Here is a 21,516-nt window from a genome sequence, read left to right on the forward strand (position 1 = left end):
CTTATTTTTCAGAATTTTTGAGCTTCAAGAATTTCAGTTTTCACTCAACTTCCTTCCAATCAGATGCTTCTGGGGAATGGAAGCTCTAAAAATTATACCAAATGAGAATTTGCAACCTTGCCACTGGAACGTAGCCCACTGAAAAGACCCACTGGTCAATATTCAGAGTTGTTTAACAGAGATTAAAATGTAAGTCTAGCAGCGTTTCTTGACACTACCTTTGGGGAAAGAAATTTCCACTGTTGCAGGTGTCTCCTTGTAAGTGGTTCCAGAAGGCAAGCAGATGCAGACAGGTGATAACACTTGCTGGAGGGGAAGTGTCATCCCCTCTTGTCAGGGCTAAGGCTTCACACACTCATCACAGAGTGAGAATGAGAGAAGGGAAGAAGACAAACACAAACATTACAGTAAAACACTATGCAAAGATATTATGCTTCATTTGTGCTGGTATTTATAGCCATAGAGTTGGGATGACGTCCATAAAAGTAGTACTTTAAAACGATCTCTAATATCTCATTTATTCTTCTCAGATTCTGCTAAGCAGCCAAGTTGGGGTGGTCTACAGAAAAAAAATACACTGTAGCTAAAGCACTGCAGGCAAGTGCTGAATGTTCTGTAAAAACATAAACAGTTTCTTGCCTGCAAATCTCCTCTCCCTCAGATTTCTCATCTTTCACTCCTCAGTTCCCAAGATACTAGAATTTCCTCAGTTCTGTGGTTACCTAGAGTTTTCTCATGGAAACAAGCACCAAACACATCATGAAGAAAACAAACAATAGGCAAAAATCCCCTAAAAACAGCCCTCCAGCTTATTATTCCCTTATTCTTCCTGTGCAGGCTCAGAGCCAAAGATACTCCAGCCACAGCTGAGGAGATCAGTGGTAAACGTCGTTAGCTGTTAGCAGAGGAAAAATCTTAAACAGTTCTTAAAGGTACAATTTTCCTCCCGATAAAAATTAAAGAGGTGCAAAAGCAAGTGACCTCTTTATCTCCCCCCTTCATTAATTAATAATATAAGCAATAACCTGAAAATGAAAATGGACAGTTTCTTTGACCCTATGGGAAAACCCTAGAATACAGGCATAAGGCTCCTGTCCCATTTGTCACACGGTTGCCATGACTTGCAGGTGGTATGGCAGAAATGAAATCCCACACTGTGACGAAACCTCATGTCATCTGTCGTGGGCATGTGCTCTCCCAGTGCACTCTGTGGTGGACAACTGGCTGGGCAGGCACTTGCCTGAAGTGCCTTTCTGAATATGAAAGAGGAGGATATTCCATTTCAGTCCTTGCAACTATTAAGGAGTTGCAGTGAAATGGTAGTTAAAGACCTGTCAGGCCAAAATGTGCTGCATTTACAGAGCTTTTACATTATTTGCCTCTAGCTGTCTTTGCAAAGAGTGGGGATGATACTTAGCATCCTTTTTACAAAGATCTCAAAGAGATAAATAAAAATAATTTTCCGTCTGGAACGGGCAAAGTGCAGGGAGGTTAACTGAAGAAGCCAGCCTCTCACAGTGAGGCAATAGGAAAGTCAGGGACAGAATCCAAATCAGCTGATTATAGTCCTGTGATCTCAACGGATATCTTCCTGTATTTACGATCCTCTTTCTCAGAGAAGTTTGTCCTGCCAATGCGTACTCGGAAGAGTGACCAGACTGGCCTGGGAGCCCCTGCTGCAGGAGCTTGTGCGGGTGTGCAGAGAAGGTTGTTTCAGCAAGAGCCTTTCCAGGGCTTCTTCCAGAGGTCAGCGATCTTACTGCCTTGTTTGGTTTTGGGCTCTTCCCCACTTTTAATTTAACCTGAAGGATTTGATTCATTGTTACTCAGCAATAAACTGTTTTCCTTAAAAGGGCTAATCAAACTTTGATGAGGCCCTTGTGCAATGGAAAAGATTGATGAGATACATTAAAAGTTAGGTGCGGAGCAAAACTGAAGATAAGGGCAAAAACTCCTATTGAGTTCAATGGAATTATGATTGGGTTTTCTATGCGTATCTTTTCCCACTGCTCTATCTCATATATTAATGTATTTGTGTAACTACCTCAGTATCCTGGAAGAGGGAAATGGTAACCTCTCCCATACTTTGCTTAGCTTCTCTTTGTTTGCCAATATCACCATGAAAGAAACATTTCTCTGGCTCGCTGCAGTGCATCCATACATTGGTCCTTCATCGGGCTACAGAACCATAGCTCCCACTATGAAGTGGGCAGATTAAAGCAATTAAGACATGTTTTCAGCCTACACCATACATAACTAAACCTAGAACTCGCCTATCAGGCAGTCATCCAGACCAAGAACCTAACAAGATTCAAAAGGGGATTAGAAACGCATACAAATACAGTCCACCAAAGAATCCTAGGACATCTCCGTGCTAACCCTTCCTGTACCAGTGCTGCTCAGATCTACTTAACCTGGCAAAACGGCTGCAGTGCCCCAGCCTCAGCTCTGCTCGGTCAGCTCTGTGTTGCACATGCCCCCACAGATGGGATGAAAGTGATGGTTTTGATGGTAAGAGCTGGGAGATGGGCACAGAAGAGAGGTTGTCCTGCAGGCATGCAGGAGTTACCATGTGTGTGGGAAATGGAAGCTCGCAGCAATGTTTAGCTGATGGTGCAGACCTGAGTCCCCCACTTGAATACTTATGTCCTCAGCACTACTTGCTTTCTTACTCTCAAAAATCTTCAGCAGTGAAGATGCTGCAGCCTCCCTAGGTAGCCTGTTCTAGGATTTAATACCACTACTGCTGGAAAGCGTTCTTAAATTTATAATGATAAACTTCTGAAAAACATATTAACTGTGTGCTGATCTCTGAAGGCAAAAAATGAGCTATAATGTGGGAAAGTGGACTAGCTGGCAAGTTCGTATGGTATGGTCTTTACATTGTCCCCTGGACCACCCAGGACAACTCGTATCAGGCTAGAACAGCAGAGTAGGTGACCTTCAGACCCACTCTAATGTGGCAGTTCTTATGCTTCCACAAAAATAAAAAGTTCACACCAATTGCCAGACAGCAGGTCAGTTTTTCCAGCTGATCCTCTGTCTTATTATGTAAGATACACTGTTTGATTATTGCCCTCTGCTAACCTCTGCATAAATTAGCCATTAAGGACTAGAACAGAAATTATTACCGAAGATTCAATCAGTGTTTAACTGATTTTTAATACATCATCATGTGTAGGTCAAAGTGCATTAACCTGCTTGAGCTTATTGGAAAAGATTTCATTAACGAACTCAGTACAACCTAACAACAACATTACAGAAAAGGAGCAGCGGTCCAGGAGATGGGAGGGATGGGGAAAATTAAGTTTAAAGCTCTCAACTTCAGCACTCACAAATGGTGTATTTAGGAGGGGACATTACCTATTATTTCACCTACAAAGGAGGTTTTATCTTCTACATGGTTTCATCTCTACTCTGTTTTGGCTGACACATGTTCCAAAACTCTTGTTCATGAGGCACTAGTGACATGCGAGGCCAGAGCAGGTGATCCATAACTTTCCCCTTCCTGCAGAAACATATCACTTCTGCAGTGTTTGATGCTCACGGTCACAAGCTGCCTTGCAGAAAATGCTGCTGCTTGATAGTATCCAAGGTTTGAAGTTTGGGAAACTGCTGACGCACTGGTCTGTGACTTTGCTTGGGGCACACTCAGACAGTGCAGTATCAGGGAAGGAAATGTCTTATGCCATACAAATATTACAGGATGGATCCACTCCAAAATCAAATTAAACCCTTAGGGGAAAAACATGCCAACAAATGGCTTTCAAGCACTTGAAACTGCAAGAGGCTCACAGAAAACCTCACAGGTGGAAGGAGACATGTTAATTCAGCACTTAATCCAGTCCTGTAACACAGTCCACAGTCTGTCACGTAATGCTGGATTCAAAGGCAGGATTTAAGAGACTCTGTGATAGGTTCATTGCAAGGCTATAGCTGTGCCAATCTTAACTTCACATCAGAGCAAACCACATGAAGATATTACTGCACTACATATGCTCTCGCACTACTACTACCACTGCCTCCAAAACCCTGTCTCAACAAGGTCTAGTCAGAGAAAAAAAGTCAGAACACAGAAAAAACTGTAAGGCTGCCTGCAACCAGCAGCATCTATAAAAAGGCCCCTTTCACATCTCTTCTAGCCTCACTCTCTCTATATATCTATATATGTATGTATAGATCTGTATCTAACAAGAAGGTATAGAAAAGATGGAGCCAGACTCTTGAAAGAGGTGTACAGGGAAAGGTAACAGACATAAACTGAAACATGAGGAATTCTGATTAGATATGAGGTTTTTCATGAGGATGGTCAAACACTGCAAGGTATGAGAGAGGCTGTAGGATCTCCATTTTTGGAGATATTGTTAATTTAACTGAACCAAGTCCTGAGTAACCTGCTATAAATTGGTCCTGATTTGAGCAGCAGGTTGGACTAGATAACCTCCACAGGTCACTTCCATCCGAAATTATTCTATGATTTTTCAGGGGTATATTTGGAACCATGCCATAGGGCCTTAGTAAATATTAATATATGTTTATAATACTTTAGCTGACCCTCTGCACTGATCAAGAATGGAGGCAGATTGTCGGCGTTCAGCTAAGATGAATAAGAGCACTACCCACAAGACACCCACAACGGTCAGCATCTGCACTGGAGAGCTTTACACTCAGAAACCTTCTCCAGTGTACTCTGTGAACACTTCATCCACCATGGTCTCGATGTGTTCAGGGAGATACTACACATATGTGCCCAACAGACCAGGACCCTGTGACTATGGACAACTGGTTCCATAGTGAAACCTTCTAGAATGGGATGCAGTGGAAGAAAGATTACTGGGGAGAAAAATCGGAAGAAAAAATCCTACAGGATCTCAAAATGCACCTCATTCTATCTGAAGGGCTAAGGCTTCAACTAGGACGACAATTTTAAAGCACTCGCTTAAGCTTAGGGAGCACTGTGAGAGACTGGGAGTACTTATATATACTGGAATAGTTATGATCTGATGATTTAAAGTGATATCTATTGATACCCAAAGGTATTTTTGGGCCCATACTTTCTTCACTGACTGTCTGTTTTCATGAAGTTGTTTTGCCAACTAGTGACAATCTGTTTAGAAATATCAGGGAACATGAAATCTGGAGGTATATCAGTGTGTGAGCGTCCACTCCAAAACCTCCATGAAAATAACCTTCAGGAATGGCAATCGGCCAGAGATGCAGTTTGAAGCCAGCTAAGATACGAATAAATATTCATGGCAGCTAAGGATTTTGGATTTAATGCCGTTCTGCTAAGGCAGATAAATATTCAGATTTCCTTGGCTTCTGTAGACTAAAGCCAGTTTAAAAGAGAAATCCATACAATACCATTCAAATAACATTGCCACTGCCGGTAGGGGTTTTGGGGGAGGTGGAACAGGGGTGTTATCCTCATTTTTAAAGACCAAGATGAAATCTCTGTAATTCAAACGTCTACATCAGAAAGCAGATGCAGAAAGATTCACACTTCCCAATGGACTCTTGATCACTGCTGCCTCATGGCAGAGGGACAGGTCTACCTGTACCATACTGTTTGGCACTATGCTGCACTTTTACCTACGGGACTGTATTTCATCAGTAGGTAAAGCACCTCTCACTTATTTTGACATCTTTGCAATGAACAATATAATCCAAAGTTAAGATTTTACTACTGTTACTCCTACCCACTGTGCAGCCTTCTCTGTGTTAAGGCAAATGTTTATGTGGTATGAACCCCAAGCTCACAGTTGAGTGTAACTGACTCCGAAGTGATGATGACCTTCACAAGACTCAGTTTACACAAAAGATACATAGTTGAGTTAGACTTAACCATGCTATCACAACTGTTAACCATGTTACAGCAGCAGATCTACACAATCATCTAAGCAGGTTAAAGCGGGGCTTTTCTCTCCAGCCAACCAAGAAGCGATAGTTACGTCCTGTCTCCACCACAAATTCTAGTCACACCACAGGCAGAAGGGACCTCAGAAAAAGTTATTCAAAGGGAAGCAGAATGAAAGAAAATTATTTCCCTTTCTCTGCACATTCACAAGCAAAAGGATAACTGTGCTCTATAGCCCATTATTAAAACTCTTTGCAGCTAACCACACCATCAGACTCTCGCACACCAGCTGGATGTTACAGCTGAGGCTGTTAACTGTGGGACCACTGATAAGTCACTTCACTCTCTCAGATACAAGTCAGAAGCCTAATGCACATGCTCCAGAATGCGAACTTTTAAATTGTTTTCAACACACCTTCAGACTTCATGGAAGGAAATGAGCAAGATGACGGATGGAATAGTAATTTTTTCTTTTTTCACAAAACAGCTCTCAGTCTGCATTATCTCACTGCTTCTTATTTCTTCCGTGCCATACTTTCATTTCTGTAAGTCTATGTAGACAGAACAACTTGCACTTTCTCTTCTCTCTTGTGACTGTGGTTTCTGTAAACCGCTAAGAAAGGAGGGCAAGTAGCTCCTAAACAACTTTAGCTATCACACTTGTAGCTGGCCAAAAAGGGGCAAGAGGAGAGGAATGGGATGAGGATGTGCAGCCACATGGCAGCGATAGGCCAAGGTCTTTTCCACAATCTTTCAGTGCCCTTAAGCAAATCCCTTCCCTTATACATTGCTATATATCTAAGTAATATTAAATCCAGCAGGCTTCTGGCAAGACTTCCAAAGTACAAGGCTCAGCTACCAGTATACAGGTTTGAGGCATCAAAGCACTCTGGAATTCAAGGTGTTCAGCTCTTTTAGACATCAAACGTAAATTTAAAAAGGCAAATGAAGATAAATATAAACAGAATCAACACATTTATGATCCCTAGTTAAGAAGCTACCTTCAACATAAGAGCTATTGGAATAGCCCTATCCATTCAGCGCGTAAGCCTCTCTATCTTTTAAAACATATACCAGAAATCACAGCAGTCCACACATTCTCTCAGTTAAGATATACTTATCCTAAGCTGAGTGTTTGTATCATCCTGACAATTCTCACTCAAATGAGAATTACTTGAAGACACACAGACCACAAGTTTCACCTTTGTGAAGAAAACTATTTAAAAGTAGGGGTACAATAGTTTGTTAGAGCAGTTACTTTTTAAAAAAAAGCGAAAAAGATGGTACGTGTTCAGCAGCCAGTAAGTCATCCCCGCCAAAATCTCTCTCAGTGTTAGTGACTTTGCTGCAACAAAGTTTTTACGTGATCTCAGTGCTCACTATCTCTGTTGGACAAAGCGTGCCCAGAGTTTGCCAAAAGAGAAAAGCTAAATGCTACACTGAGTGACAGTAACAAGGGCAAAAGGGAGCTTTGCACCTGATGCGAGGGGATGGGGACTAATTTAACCTTCCATCTTGTTTCGGCAGAAGTTCACAGTGCTCATCTCCATTTCTAATATTCTGTTCACCATTACCAATCTCTTAAATTGCTCAGCCAGCTTGATGGTGTTCCCTTAAACTAGGGCATCAGACCTAACGCAGGAATGGTTAGACAGGCAGATGGATTACGTCACTGTCGACGCAAGGAATTTTAGGCTGCTATTGGCTTCAAAGGGAGCCCATTCCAATTATTCTCTTCCTGTGAGTCTGGAAGTGACTCATGCAAAGACAGTCAAGACCATCCCACTGAGCCTTCAGATTAAAAATAATGACAAGGCAAAAGTTGGGAAATGTTTAATCTGTGAAGAGCAACTGATTTTAAGACATTGGAAGGGGAAATCACTTAAGACGCATCTGGCATGGGAATGAACTCAGCTTGTCCCAGCGGGCAAGCAGCCCGACTCCCTGGTGGCTCACCACGAGGAGCCTGCAGACCCCTTGGCCTTGCACCCTCCCTCCCTGCACCCTGCCGGGCTCCCCGGGGCCTTCCAGCCAGAGACAGCCAGCAGCGTGCCACCCCGGTCCTCCCCGCAGCAGCCAGGCCCAACCAGCACCACCAGGCACCGGCAGGAACCTTTTTCCATATAGACAACACTCCCTGGAGCCTCACGCTAACCAGATCCCCCAGAACAGGAAAAGAGGGTTTGGGGTGGCTCGAAGGCACAGATTTGGACGCTATCAAGGAGACCTGGGGATGTGCCACACAGCACAAGGGCTCTCCCCAGTCCCTCCCAACCTGCAGCCCCACACGGACCCCCGGCCGGGCTTTGTTGCCGCAGCTGGCCGGCTGTAGGCCGGGGAAGCGGGTTGCAAGGAGCCTGCCTTTCCCCTTCCACCCAGGCCAGAGCTGTGCCTGGGCACGCAAGGTAAAAAAGCAAAGGACAGACCTTCTCTCCGGCCTCTTCCGCGCTGGGGAGGGCGCGCTCGTCCTCCCGGCTGCGGCCGCGGCTGCCGGCGGGATGCTGGCGGGCCGGTCGCAGCGCCTTACCGGCTCCACATTGATCTGCCTGCCGGGAGCCTCCTTTAGTTTTTCTCCCTCTCCTTCCTCCACCCCCTCTTTTCAGGGGGGACAAAAAAAAGGGGGGGGGGGGGAGAGAACCTTTCTATTATTATTATTCTAATATATTCTGGGGGCTTGTGGTTCCTGCAACCAGGCGGAAGTGAAACCCGTTTTCGCCCCCCTCCTCCTTCCGCGATGCTCCGGGGCTGGATGGAGCCTGGCGGCGGGCGGCTGCCCTGGGGGCCGACGGGGGTCGTACACGGCCCCCCCACACAGGCACCCCCGCAGCCCGGTCGCTCCCGGGTCCCGGCTGCCCGCAGCCCCCCGGGCGGTAAGAGGCATCCCGGGCTGCCCCGCTCCCGGTGCCTCGGTCCCCAGGCGAAAATCCTTTTCTTCACCCCACCGAAGGGGAAACCTGCCCGCGCTCGGCTGATGGAGCCCGGTGCCGGGGGGGTGGGGGGGTGCCCGGGGAGCTGGGTGGCCCCGCGGGGCTGGGGAGGGCTGTCCGCGGGGACGGGCTGGCAGAGCCGGCAGTGCTTGCTTCAATGGCCGGCAGCTGCGGCTGGTAGCGCAGGAGGAAAGCTGTAAAATGCAGTTAAATACAAGAGTATCTACTAGCTCCTTAGTGACATCCTGTGGTACGGGGGCACTACTGCTAATGGCCAGCGGAGCTCTGATGGTCACCGCGGACCCGACCAGCACCGGTGCAAAGTCACGCGTTGTCCGCTGAGTTCGGCGGGAGCGGCTGCCTACCCAGCGCCGTGCGGTGTCGGGGAGGTGGTTCAGGGACCTAAATCGCTATCAGTGTTTTTGGTTTAGATCAGTCTTCTGCCTTACGCTGCTGCAGAGCTGCTCTGCTTCTAAAAGGTAACTGGCTCTCGGGCACTGTGGGGATTTGTGCTTTATAAATGTGTAGCATCTTCCACGGTACATTATAGAACAGGAGAGGGCTCCGATCTAAATACTGCAGCTGGCCTCATGCCTAGACTGAGGAGCAGAGAGTGAGAGAGACACCAAATGAACATCCAGCTAACTAAGGCAAATGTTAATTTCTTAATTCGGCATGTGTCATCATGTTAAACAGACTTTCAGAACATCCCCCCCCAGCCAAAAAGCACAGGAGTAGAGATGAGGCAGTGAAACCCTGTCCCTCCCTAAGTCTTAGCTACTCTAGAGAATTCCCCTGTCCGCCTCCCCTGTCACACAGCTCATTGGGGTGCTCCCATGATCTGTGGTAGAAAAGGCAAGAAGAGAAAAGCCGGTGAAAGAGCTGAGCACGTGGACCAAAAGACCACAACCCATCCGTAGGCAGGAGGAAAGCGTGAAATCGGCACTTAACAGGCATAGCTGAGCTAACTGGATTCCAGCTTACAGAGATGCCACTAGTAACGAAGATTTGGTGGCATCAACCTAAAAATGTCTCCATGGCCCCTGGCAAGCTTGGTAAGATCTGTGCCACCATGTTTACAATGCTCATGTTGCCCAGATCAGAAAGATTAAGGCTAGCCTGGGCAGGCCTGAACACACAGCAACTGAAACTCCTGGTAATTGTTTGGAGGCATGTGGGTGCTGGTGGTAGATGGGTTGGAAAGGGCTCTTCTAAACTCTACTACAGGAGAAACTCACATCAGATGTCCAGAAGAGATGACTGGGACATTCTTTACTGAGGTCTCTGTTGTCCCCAGAAGCCGCCTGCTCACAGCATCGTGGTGGAACTTAACCCCTGTAAAATTCTGACGCTGCCCCTTCTTCCTTGTGGCAAAAGTGAAACGGTCAATGATGCTGACATCTGTTTTGTCCAGTGGCACATTTAGGACCTGCTGTTCTGGACTCTGCAGATACATCTCTGTGCTCAGTTTTGTGTTAAACATTTCCTTCACATACCAACAGCAGTGGAGTTGCTTAGTCAGCTGGCTGCATCTGTCCCGCAGCCTCAGGGCATCTGCGGCCTCCGCATTGCTAGTGGATGGCTGAACAGCCATGTCAGCAGAAATGCCCTCTTGCAGGTGGGACTGGCCAGAAGATTGCACTTCATCCTAAGGAGAGCATGCCTGGACACACTGATGCATGAATTTGTGTCTTGCAGCTTAATTACTGCAACTGCCTAAGCTTTGAAATAAACCACAGCTGGTGTAAAATACAGCAAACGTCTGCTTAGCAATGGAGAGCAGCCTGGTGCTTTGTTCACCCTAGTTTCTTACTAAGTACAGACTTTGGTCTTCTTTTCTGATATTCAATGCCCTTCATAATCTTCTTCCATAGTGTATTGGGTTTGCGTTGCAAGGTTTTGGTAGCGGGGGGGCTACAGGGGTGGCTTCTGTGAGAAGCTGCCAGAAGCTTCCCCAACGTCCAACAGAGCCAATGCCAGCCGGCTCCAAGAGGGACCTGCTGCTGGCCAAGGCCAAGCCCATCAGCAACAGTGGTAGTGCCTCTGGGAGAACAGATTTAAGGGGAAAACCCCTGTGCAACAAGCTGCAGCCAGAGAAAGGAGTAAGAATATGTGAGAGAAACAACTCTGCAGACCCCCAGGTCAGTGAAGAAGGAGGAGAGGAGGTGCTCCAGGCATGGGAGCAGAGATTCCCCTGCAGCCCGTGGGGAAGACCATGGTGAGGCAGGCTGTCCCCCTGCAGCCCATGGAGGTCCACAGTGGAGCAGATCTCCACCTGCAGCCCAGGGAGGATCCCACGCTGGAGCAGGTGGATGCCCGAAGGAGGCTGGGACCCCGTGGGAAACCATGCTGGAGCAGGCTCCTGGCAGGACCTGTGGCCCCATGGGAGGGACCCCACACTGGAGCGGGGGAAGAGAGTGAGGAGTCCTCCCCCTGAGGAGGAAGGAACAGCAGAGACAATGTGTGATAAACCGACCACAACCTCCATTCCCCGTCCCCCTGTGCTGCTGGGGGGAGGTGGTAGAGAAAATCAGGAGTAAAGTTAAGCCCATGAAGAAGGGGGGGGGAGGTGTTTTTAAGATTTTATTTTATTTCTCATTATCCTGCTCTGATTTGATTGGTAATAAATTAATTTCCCAAGTCGAGTCTATTCTGCCCATGATGGTAATTGGTGAGTGACCTCTCCCTGTCCTTATCTTGACCCACGAGCCTTTTCTTATATTTTCTCTCCCCTGTCCAGGTGAGGGAGGGGAGTGATAGAATGGCTTTGGTGGGCATCTGGTATCCAGCCTGGGTCAACCCACCATACATAGCCAGCTCCTGCTGGAGCAGTGCAGCCATTGACGAAGGGGTAAGACAAGACTGTGGGAGTTTCATCTTTCCCAGGCAGTATTTCTGCACTATGGAACTTATTTTGCCTCACGGAGATACAAATAACCCAGATCTCAATGCATTCAGTATATGCAAAACTTCTCAGCTTCATTTCTTTGCACAGAAACATGCAGGGAATGCTAGTACCCAGCCCAACAAATCCAAGCCCTATAAAATAATGAAGCTATTCCTCTTATGGGCTAAATAGAAAGCAAGGCAGAGAAGGAAACAGCTTTTTTCTATTTTAAAATACTTGGGAGGCACACAAGTCCCACAGAGATGGGAGCCATCTAAATATATATAAAGCCATAGCGAGATAAATGAATCCATCTGTTGTAATCTAGCAGTTGCATAAAACCAATGAAAAAAATTGACAGTTTCATGAAACCACTAAAGCGCTATTGATACTTTCAAGTTTTTAAAATTCTTCTCTGATGTGTATGAATGTAGGAAATCAACCATCCCGTCAGATTCCTGAAATGAATGGAAAAGGAACAAGAATGTGCATGAAGCTGATACAAACAAATCCACAATGTAATTAAAGCAAATTACCATTAACAATCTAACGCAGACTATTCCAAATCCCTCCTCACACCCCAAAATACATTTCTGATTTCCGTGATATGTCAGCACACACATCCACCACTACCCTTCTTCTGTCCCAGGGATCTCAATGCATCTCACAGATGGTGCTTAAATGAAGCCTTACAACACCTCCATTCTATTTCTCCACAGGGGAAACTGAAAGGCACGGAGATTTGCTTATCAACTAACAGGAAGTACTAAAATGTCCGGAAAGATGTAGGTGTCCTATCTGCACATATGCCTTGCTCTTACTACTAGATAGCACTTCCAGTACAAGTCTGCTTGTAATTAGAGAAAGTTGTTCTTTTAAAGACTGCACTGAGCAATCCACTGACAGCTTTACAGGCAGAGAAGGGCAAAGAAACTGTTTTGCTTCATCCCAATGAGTGATGCCTTTTCTCTGCTCTGTGTCTGAAAAGCCACGTGGCAGCTACAGAACAGCACTCATTAATATACTGTGAATTCACACCAGCTTTTGTTGGTCTCAAGTGTTCATATTTTGGTACAGCCAGGTGACAGGTATGGGAAACAGCCAAAGGTTTCCATACATCAGGGAATCCTACAAAATGTAGAGGAAGAGAGTCACTGCATAAGCACCCTGTGTATCAGTCACCATCTCACAGGCAGGTTGGTGTGTGCTCTGAGACCTTCCAGCAAAGCAGGCTAGTCTGGGAAGTGGGAAAACAAATGTGCATTAGCCAGTGAGCTGTACTAGGCTGGTGGAATACCCTTGGAAGTGTTTCCCATTAAATGTGCAAGCAGGTTCAGCTTCCTCCATTCCCTCTCCTCTTCAAAACATGCACGCACTCCATCTCAGTGTGATTTAAGGTACAGTCCTGCTACGATCTTTCTCTGGGTAAACCCCTATGCCCAGAGTGCAAGCAGAGGGCACGAGTCTGAGGAACAGGCAGCATGGAAGATTTGACAGGCTGAGTCCTGAAAAATTTCCTCAGCTAAAGTACAGAGATACCCACAGGCCTCAGGGAGCTACCAAAATACACATGTCCAACAACACTATGCATTAAAAAGGCACCAGCTAGACTACTCACTGTGTTCAGTTACTCTCCTCCTGGGAGAGAAGTGAAACTATACAACAAATGAGCTGTCCCACAGCCCACAACGCAAAGTCCTGACTAGGTATTATTGTACATAGAAAGCATTACATACTGAATACAAGGCTACCTAGCAGCTATGGGCATCATGTACAATATAATGAAAGAGGGAGTGGGCAACAGCTGGTCACTCTGGAAGTCATGTCTGGGTTACTATTTTAACATGCTCTTCTACTTTCCTGTTTTTGTTTGAGTTTTTCTTCTAGAACTTGGTAACTGATGTCTCACTGTTATTATCAGTATTTTATTAATAATATACTGTCAGTGTGTATAAAAATTACATATTTCTCCCCATAAATGCTACAATATGAAAAAACAATCTGCTGTTAATAAACCAGAGACAAATTCCCCAAGGAAATGAATGCTCTTAAAAACCACAAACTTGAAGTAAAAGACCACTCTGTTGCATTTGAAGTAATTACAAGAGAAAAATGATGAAGACTGTTTCTTCTCAAAACTTGGCAATTTTTATATCATGCTACTGATATTCTTAATGAAAAATGGTGCTCTTATTCACTGTCACTTCTTTTACTTTGGCCAATGCTGTAGCCAAACATCTGCTTGTTAAGTTAGCAGAGTGAATTGATGGTTAGTAACTCAGGAGTTTCCAAAGATCTCCACAGACATTTCCAAGGGAAGACCCTCTCTAAAGCTTTGTAAGGAGGCACTCAGGAGGGGAGAAGACTACGAAGAAACAGACAGGTCCAGACAAAGCATCCGTGTGAATGTTCGGACAGGTTGGGCTCTTCTCCTAAAAAGCTTCAGTGGAGGATTTGGGAAAAGAGTTCAGCTGAAGGCATTCCAAAGCTCAGAGTGCAAGCTTCACACTGAAGATGCCACTGTGACTGAAGAAAGCTGTGAGCGCAGGAAAGGAGGCTAAAAGCAATGGTGAGGTAGCAGATAGTTCACTGCTCAAAGGATCCGTTCCTTTCCCTTCTACCTTCAGAGAGCGGCAGAGGAAAATTAATCATGATTATTATAATTACACATTCTGACCCTGTTCCTGCTAACATGTTGACCCATCTCTATACTGCAAAATTTCTGAGGAGGCAACCCAGCTTCACCAAAACATCTACCCAACAATCGTTAGCAAGTCTCCCAGGTCCTTGGCTTACACTGTCTCTACATGCTGTGGCAGGGTAATTGAGAAGTGTCAGACTTTGACACCGTCCAGGATCAGGTACAAAAAAGGCATTATTACATTGCTAGACTCTAGCAGCATTCCCACTGAATGCCCTTCCCTTCATACTGTTGACAACCAATTATCACACACCAGTTTTGAGACAAAAAAATATTACTGGCAAAAAATAGTGTCTTGATAGAATAATGCTTTTAAAAAGATCTAAAAGAAGCCACACAAATACATGTGTAAATAGTCTTACTATCCCCACAAGGCAATTAGATCTGTTAGGCTGAGGAGTAGAAAATTATGACTCCTCATTTTTTAAATGCTAATTAATTTCTTGCAGGCAAACTACACAGCCCTGAAGACTAAATCCTCAGACTATCCATAGACCACGGCAGCACAGAGAAAAAGAAGCAAGTTTCTCCAGAGCAGTGTGTGAAACCCAGGAATGCCTTCTCCCAAAGGCGGTGAGGAAGCCTGGGGGCCAAGACAGTAGGAAAAATTGTATGCTTTTGTCTGCCTGTGACACACCTGCACAAATGCACTCCAGCTTGTTTTCAGCTGCAATGGGAACTGAAGGTGTTAATTATTTTCTTACAGTATGGGGGTGTCAGACTGTGAGTTCGGCAGCACTGGCGTAAAAGTGAGGAACTCACTGGGGTACAAACGATGTCGGGATCAAGTTCTGTACATTTCAGTGCGTTCTGAAAATAAACCACCTCTGACTACTGCTGGCTTGCTTTTTTCAGACTCCATTAGTTATTGTACAATGGCAGGACATAAGGCTTTGCACGCTCTGTGCTGCTATTAATTGCTAACAACACATTCACCGCAGAGTACACGCTAAGATGAACTGTGCAACTATTCCCTAAGCAATACTCCCTTATCACCACCAAGGGGCAGTGTTTCCCACAGTTCCACTAATAAGAATGACAGCTCTGCAAGCCCAATTTTGATTAGCAATGGTTAATGCCTCCTTTTAGTGCTTGAAGTGTTTTATAATCTATGTTATGTTTGTTTAATAAGTTACTTCTTCATGACACAATGAATTACAGGCCCATTTATTGTACTTTCACTACCACCAGCAGGCTACACTAATAATTCAAACAAGCGAATTAGTGAAGGTAATTCCTCCTATCAATTTATAAGCCTAAGAGGATGGCTAGTCTAAAATAACTGGTTTACAGTCAGGTTTCAATCAAAAGGCATAAATGGCTTTGCAAAACACATCACTTTTTGCATATTAATTTTTTTCAAAATACATAATTTGTATCTATGAAAACCTCATAAACTGTCCTCATCTGTGTTGGCAATTCAAATATTGGTAAATCTGCAACCTGATGCTCTTTGATAGGTATTGATTTTGTTTCCATTTCTACCAGAGACGCTTCTGCCATTGACTTCACTCAGAGTGAAGATAATGTTTGCTGTATTCAGGGGCAAAACTTCACTAGCAGTCCCATTTCTTCAGACATATTTTGTGTTCTAGAAAATAATCAACTTGAAAGACTCCACTAAGTAACCTTCTCTCAATCTGTGTTTCTGAAAAATACTCTGAAAGTCCTACTCTCACCAGAAAGTAATTCATATACTGTAAGGCTGTGGCTTATTTACAAAAGGTGAAGCTTTTATAGGACGATACAGCAGAGGTACCTGGTTATCCTTACGTTCATACTCATGCAACTAAGAAATGTCCGTGAAGTAGTTGTTACAGTGAAAACATATGACTGTATCAAGCCCAGTGCTGTATGATTTCACAGCCATATTCCAACATCTTGTTTGGTGTCTCAAATATTCAAAGACATCCAAATTTGTTGGCTACAAGATCAGTAACTGTACCATCAAGCTGATACTGTAGCTGCACAACCAAAATCCAATCTCCCTGGCATCTCTTCAGTGAGAGAAAGCACAGGGCACATCATATCCAATTAATAACGAACAATTAAAAAGTAAAAAAAAAAATCCTGAGTCCCATGAACAGAAGGCTGTTCATATTCAGTACGTTGCTGGACAGTACATCTAACCTTATCTACACATACAATCCAGTGCAATTAGCCCCCACTGGTGCTAGCAAGAGACAGTGGCATAGCCAAGCAACAGATATTTTTACTACCCACCATCTAACCCTGCCCTGTAATTAACTGCAGAGCCCCACAGATTTCTGCCTGATTAGCTGTTTCAACTAATGAGAGGCTCCAGACTCGGCTAACACGAAGCCTGAATTACCTGCCATTCATGGACTAGTCTTTGTGACCGCACAGAGCAAATCACAGGTGCAGAACTGTGCTGCAGAAGGGATACAAAGAGGAAAAGGGGGCCCGCATACAAACTGTGCACAACTCCTCCGACTTCAGTCACACATATTGAATGTTTTGGATGGTTACGCACATGGGAGCAAAACCTAGCAGTTCCTGTATGGTCATTACCCAAGATATAAAATGTTTGACTTTTAATTAAGATCTACAATATCAATGTCACAAAATGAGTCTGAAATTACAAGAGCAGGAGCTGATCTGATTGTAAAAAGCTCAGCTATTCAATTGAAGGCCAATGCTCGGTCATAACCAGAGAAAAGTTGAGGTCAGGAGTCCAAGTTCAGGAGTGGAGAAAATAAGAAGCTGAAGGAAACATTATATCCTCCAATAATCCTTGCAGGAGATATGATTTCAGCATGAAAGGATGCAGTCCAGCTTTAAAGTTTCCAAGCAAAAATCATTCTACTATAACTCCACTGTGAGATAAAAGCAGACATGTGATCTAGTAATACTGGCCTCTTTCACTGGTGTTTTTATTGGTGCTGCCCTCCATATTTAAGAAAACAAACACTCTGCTTTTAATATTAAAGATAACTCCAACAGGTCTGCTTTAGAGAATCTTTCTGTGTTAATCCATTCCTTGTAATACAGTTAGCCTTGTGTAAATTTGGAAGGTGGCCTGTAAAAGGAAAAGCAAACAGAAGATCGGCTCTTTTTAAAACCTTTACCCAGCATTTGGACGTTTTTGTTTGGGTCTTGTTTTTTTTTTATTTAATATCAGCTGCTTCTCCTTTCTCTTTTAAAGGGTCATGGTAGAAGAATAAATAAGGCTGTGACCTCGTATGTGGTTCTCCCATTTCTTAACTGAGGAAGAGAGAGATGTGGATCCTCCTGAGATCTGAAATACCCGAAGGAATGCATAAATACATGAAAGACCATATTTATTGAGTAGAAATATCACTCAGTTGGTAGCACACCAAGCTGAAATTCAGGAGACAGGGTCTATTGTAATTCTACTCTGAGCCTGATGGGTACCTCCACACAAAGCATTTCCTCTTACTACGTCTCAGTTTCTCTGTTTCTAAAAAAGATCACCTGAAATGTACACAAGTTTTAAAGTTCCTTCAGACAAGACAGTGCAGTATAATAGCAGTGCCAGCCATGAAATCACCAGATGAGCTATGGTATGATACCCAGCCTTGTCAGCAGAGCCCCCTGTCATCAGATGGGGCACGTACATTTTGGTAGTGCAACTTAAAACAGTGAGCTGCTGGAAATCCTGCTCCCTTCTCCCTCTTTGTAATGTGGCTGGATTCAAATGGAAAGGATTTTTAAGGATGCTACAACTGTAATAATTTTGCTCTCACTGTACTGCCAGATGGTAATTTTCTTGTACTTAAATCATGCAATCAGATATTGTTAAATCTTCCTTAAACCAGTTCTGCCAGCTAGTCAAAAACTGTGGCACAGAAGAATCAAAAAGCAATCAATTGCTGAAGTTAATGAGTTCAAGCAGACTGAAGTGAAATTTTCCTGCCCGCTTCCACTAGCCATGAATTTGGCCTACAAAATGTCTCATGATCAATCACTGATACAATATTTGTATTTCTGAATGCACAGAAGAGGGTGGAGCTCTTTGGTGATAGAATCAGTAGGGAATTCTCCCCTCACAAAGCAAGATGAGCACACTGACTAATAAATCACTTTTGTTATTGATACAATTCTGTTAACAGTTTAAGTTATTGAATGTTATAGAATAATGAATGGAAAACCAGGAAGTCTTGTGAACAATAACGGGTGCCAGTGTCAACAGAAAAATAAGGTGTATTTGCTGAAACAGCAGTTAGAAATATCTTTCTTTCTCTCTTTGGTGTGTGTTTGTCAGCTGCTTATAGCAATGGACATCATCATTTACATCAGTTGTCACTGATGAATAGTTGGATGAGCTGGAGTGCAAGATAGGATGCTGTGGACCTGATTGTTTCTGCAACCCAAATAGGTCACACATAACTTTGCAACATTAGTAACATCCAGATTCCAGTTTTTCACAATGGAGTCCTCATGTACTGCCTGAGGACAGGGTTTTACACCAGGTATTTGCCCATCATGACAACAAACTGGGGAGAAGGCAAAGAATTAAAAAATTACAACGTTGAGGAAACCATCTCCTCTTTGGTTTAGAGCACCACAGCGGCTGCCCCAAACCATATCCTCCTACAGGAGGGAGACATTGGGCTTGGTAATTAGCCAGACATCAAAACCTTCCTAGGGAATTCCTCCTCCTGAGAGGCACACGCAGATCAGAAGAGGACAGGCTGTCTAAACACAGCGAGCCTCCTCTCCCTTGCTGGGTTATTTTCTTTCTCCCTAGGGGAGCTCCAGCCAGGGGAAACTCCAGCTTTAACAGAAGGTGGCTTCATTTCCTCCCTGTTTTTATAGCAAGAACAAGCTACAGAGGCACCCTTTTGATAATGTCCAGCTCTTCAAAGTCAAGTTCTCTGCAGTACCGAAGCATTTGAAACTTCAGTTCTGCTTTCACTGCAGCTTTATCTAGCTACTGTATTTCTAACATACCTGGAACACTGGTACCCTGATGTGAAGTGTACTAATGTCAAATAGCAAAAGGCATTTCATGACTCGATTCTCTGCTCATTCCAAGGAAATGTTGAGATTCTCACTCACAAACTAAATACTGTATATGTTCAACAAGCCAGAGGTGCACCATTAGCGGTGACTAAAGACCCAGTCTGGGCTTTCCAACTCTAGGAGAGACAGGGACCCGAAGGAATAAAGGTCTCACCTCCTAGGAGTTGGGCTCCAGACAGCTGGTTGCTGAACTCTTGTCCACTGCAGTTCAGATGCCATGCCTGAAGGTACTTATAGGGAAATTGTATCAGCATTAAAGACATCGAAATTGGATTATACTTGGACACATGCTGGCAAAGTATTTGCAATGAATTCAGAATAGCTGGAGATTGGCCACATCCACATAATATTCCTAAAGTTGGATAAAATTTAACAGCAGTAAATTAGGAAACTTTGCCAACTCCAAAGCACTGCTTCGAACTTTGGCCAAAACAATGCACTGGCACTCAAATGTTTTAGAAGGACCTTTCCCTTCTGCCAAAAGCTGTTGATCAGATAACAAGAGCTGGGCTGTGGACCACAGGGATAGGGATGCTGTTGCTGGAGAAGGCTGGGCTTTGGAAAAGGGCCTTTGTGGCAAAAATTAAGGAAGTTGCAATTAAAACCTAAAATACTTGCAGAGCTCTGTGTAGAGGGCAAAGGAGCGGGGCTGCTGGGGCATCTGCAAGTCTCAGCTGAAGCGCACTCTGGACAGTGGATGTTGCTCAGAATCTGCTCCTGCTGAGCTCTCCTTAGCCACCACTCTGTATTCCTCACTGACAAGTCTACAGAGGAAAATGGAAAACTGAATTGTTATGGTCCAAAAAAATGTTTCTTCCAGAGAGGGATCTGGAGCACGATGGGGGGCGGGGGGGGGGAGAAGACAGAAAGAACAAAACAGTATTAAAGGGGAGACACAAGCCATTGGCACCTATGTCTTTTGTCAGATCTCAGCCCTAGTGCCTATTGAGCTAAACTGTGAAATTTGTATTTATTTCACAGACCTCAGTGAGGCTGCTTATACATGACAGTGCTCCCCCCAAGCAATTACACATTGCCCTGCCTGGCCCACTGGAAGCCCACAAAACCTCAAGACTGTACGCAACTGCTCTGGAGAAGCACAGCCTTGCAAGAACCCTTCCCTCTACTTCAGGATTATTCAATGTGATATTTAAAAGATTCTCCCCGTCTCTTAGAAGTGAAGGGGGGGAGGATCTGTCTGATTGTATCTGTGACCCTGGCAACTCTTCACAAGCAGAGACAGCTGAGTCACTAATATTTAGAAAAATAACATAATTGACTGTATTCAGCCCTGTGGAGGACCCCTGCTGGGTATTCACAGTTAAACATTAGCAACTCGGTCATTTCTGGCAGCCTTTGTGAAGGGTTGCCAGAGCTGTAGATTCAATTAGATGACCTCCGACAAACTGATTTCCACTGCAAATATCTTTAAAAAAATACATTAAAACTCCAATAAATACAGTGAAATTGGAGGAGACAGCCCTTCCTACCTCATTGAATGTCCCAAATCACCCTACAGCCCCAGCTAGATGTTATGCGTGCACGGGCTCTATTATCACCACTGCCTAATGTGATTTAGCACTGTCTGTGGATTGCACTCTTTAAATCTGAGAATGTGACAGTGTCGCAGCTGGATGCAGATTAGGATACAAAATGATGTTGAAAAGGTAAAAACATTTGCATGTATCTTTCTTTTCCTTTTCATTGGGCAGGGGTGAGTATTCTTTTACCACTGCTTTTTTATCCTCAGACAGCTTTTTTTCCATTACTAGCCATTGAATTATTTTGATGTAAAAGGAGCTAAGATGAATTGCTAGATCCAGTGTTTTGAACTACCCATTACAATACATTGCAGCAGTGCATTATATTGAGTTGGAATATTTACTTTCTTCTCAGCAATCTATACTAGAAGTGATTAATGTACCACTAAGGCAACCAGAAATTAGATTTTTAAATTCTGTTCTATGCATAGGCTTTTATGCCAAGCCCTACAATAAAACAACCAATGTGGACACTATTTGTTAACAGTATCATAATGAAATCAGCTAACACCTTTATTACACCTTGTAATTGCTTCTCATAATGTACAAGACACTTTGAATTCAGCTTTTAAACATCCCAGTTGTGTACGTTCCTG

At 44.2% G+C, this 21,516-nt stretch overlaps 1 protein-coding gene across 1 annotated transcript in view; it reads right to left on the reverse strand.

Annotated features, from left to right (window-relative positions):
* Positions 1-8,416, reverse strand: part of PAK3 (p21 (RAC1) activated kinase 3) — a 145,005-nt gene extending 136,589 nt beyond the window's left edge. Inside the window, exon 1 of the mRNA XM_069810958.1 lies at positions 8,284-8,416. The gene's annotated coding sequence lies outside the window, so the exon portion shown is untranslated. The remainder of the gene's footprint in view (positions 1-8,283) is intronic.
* Positions 8,417-21,516: the final 13,100 nt, after the last annotated feature.

This window comes from Haliaeetus albicilla, chromosome 23 (assembly GCF_947461875.1).
Source record: "Haliaeetus albicilla chromosome 23, bHalAlb1.1, whole genome shotgun sequence".
Classification (NCBI taxonomy): Eukaryota; Metazoa; Chordata; class Aves; order Accipitriformes; family Accipitridae; genus Haliaeetus; species Haliaeetus albicilla.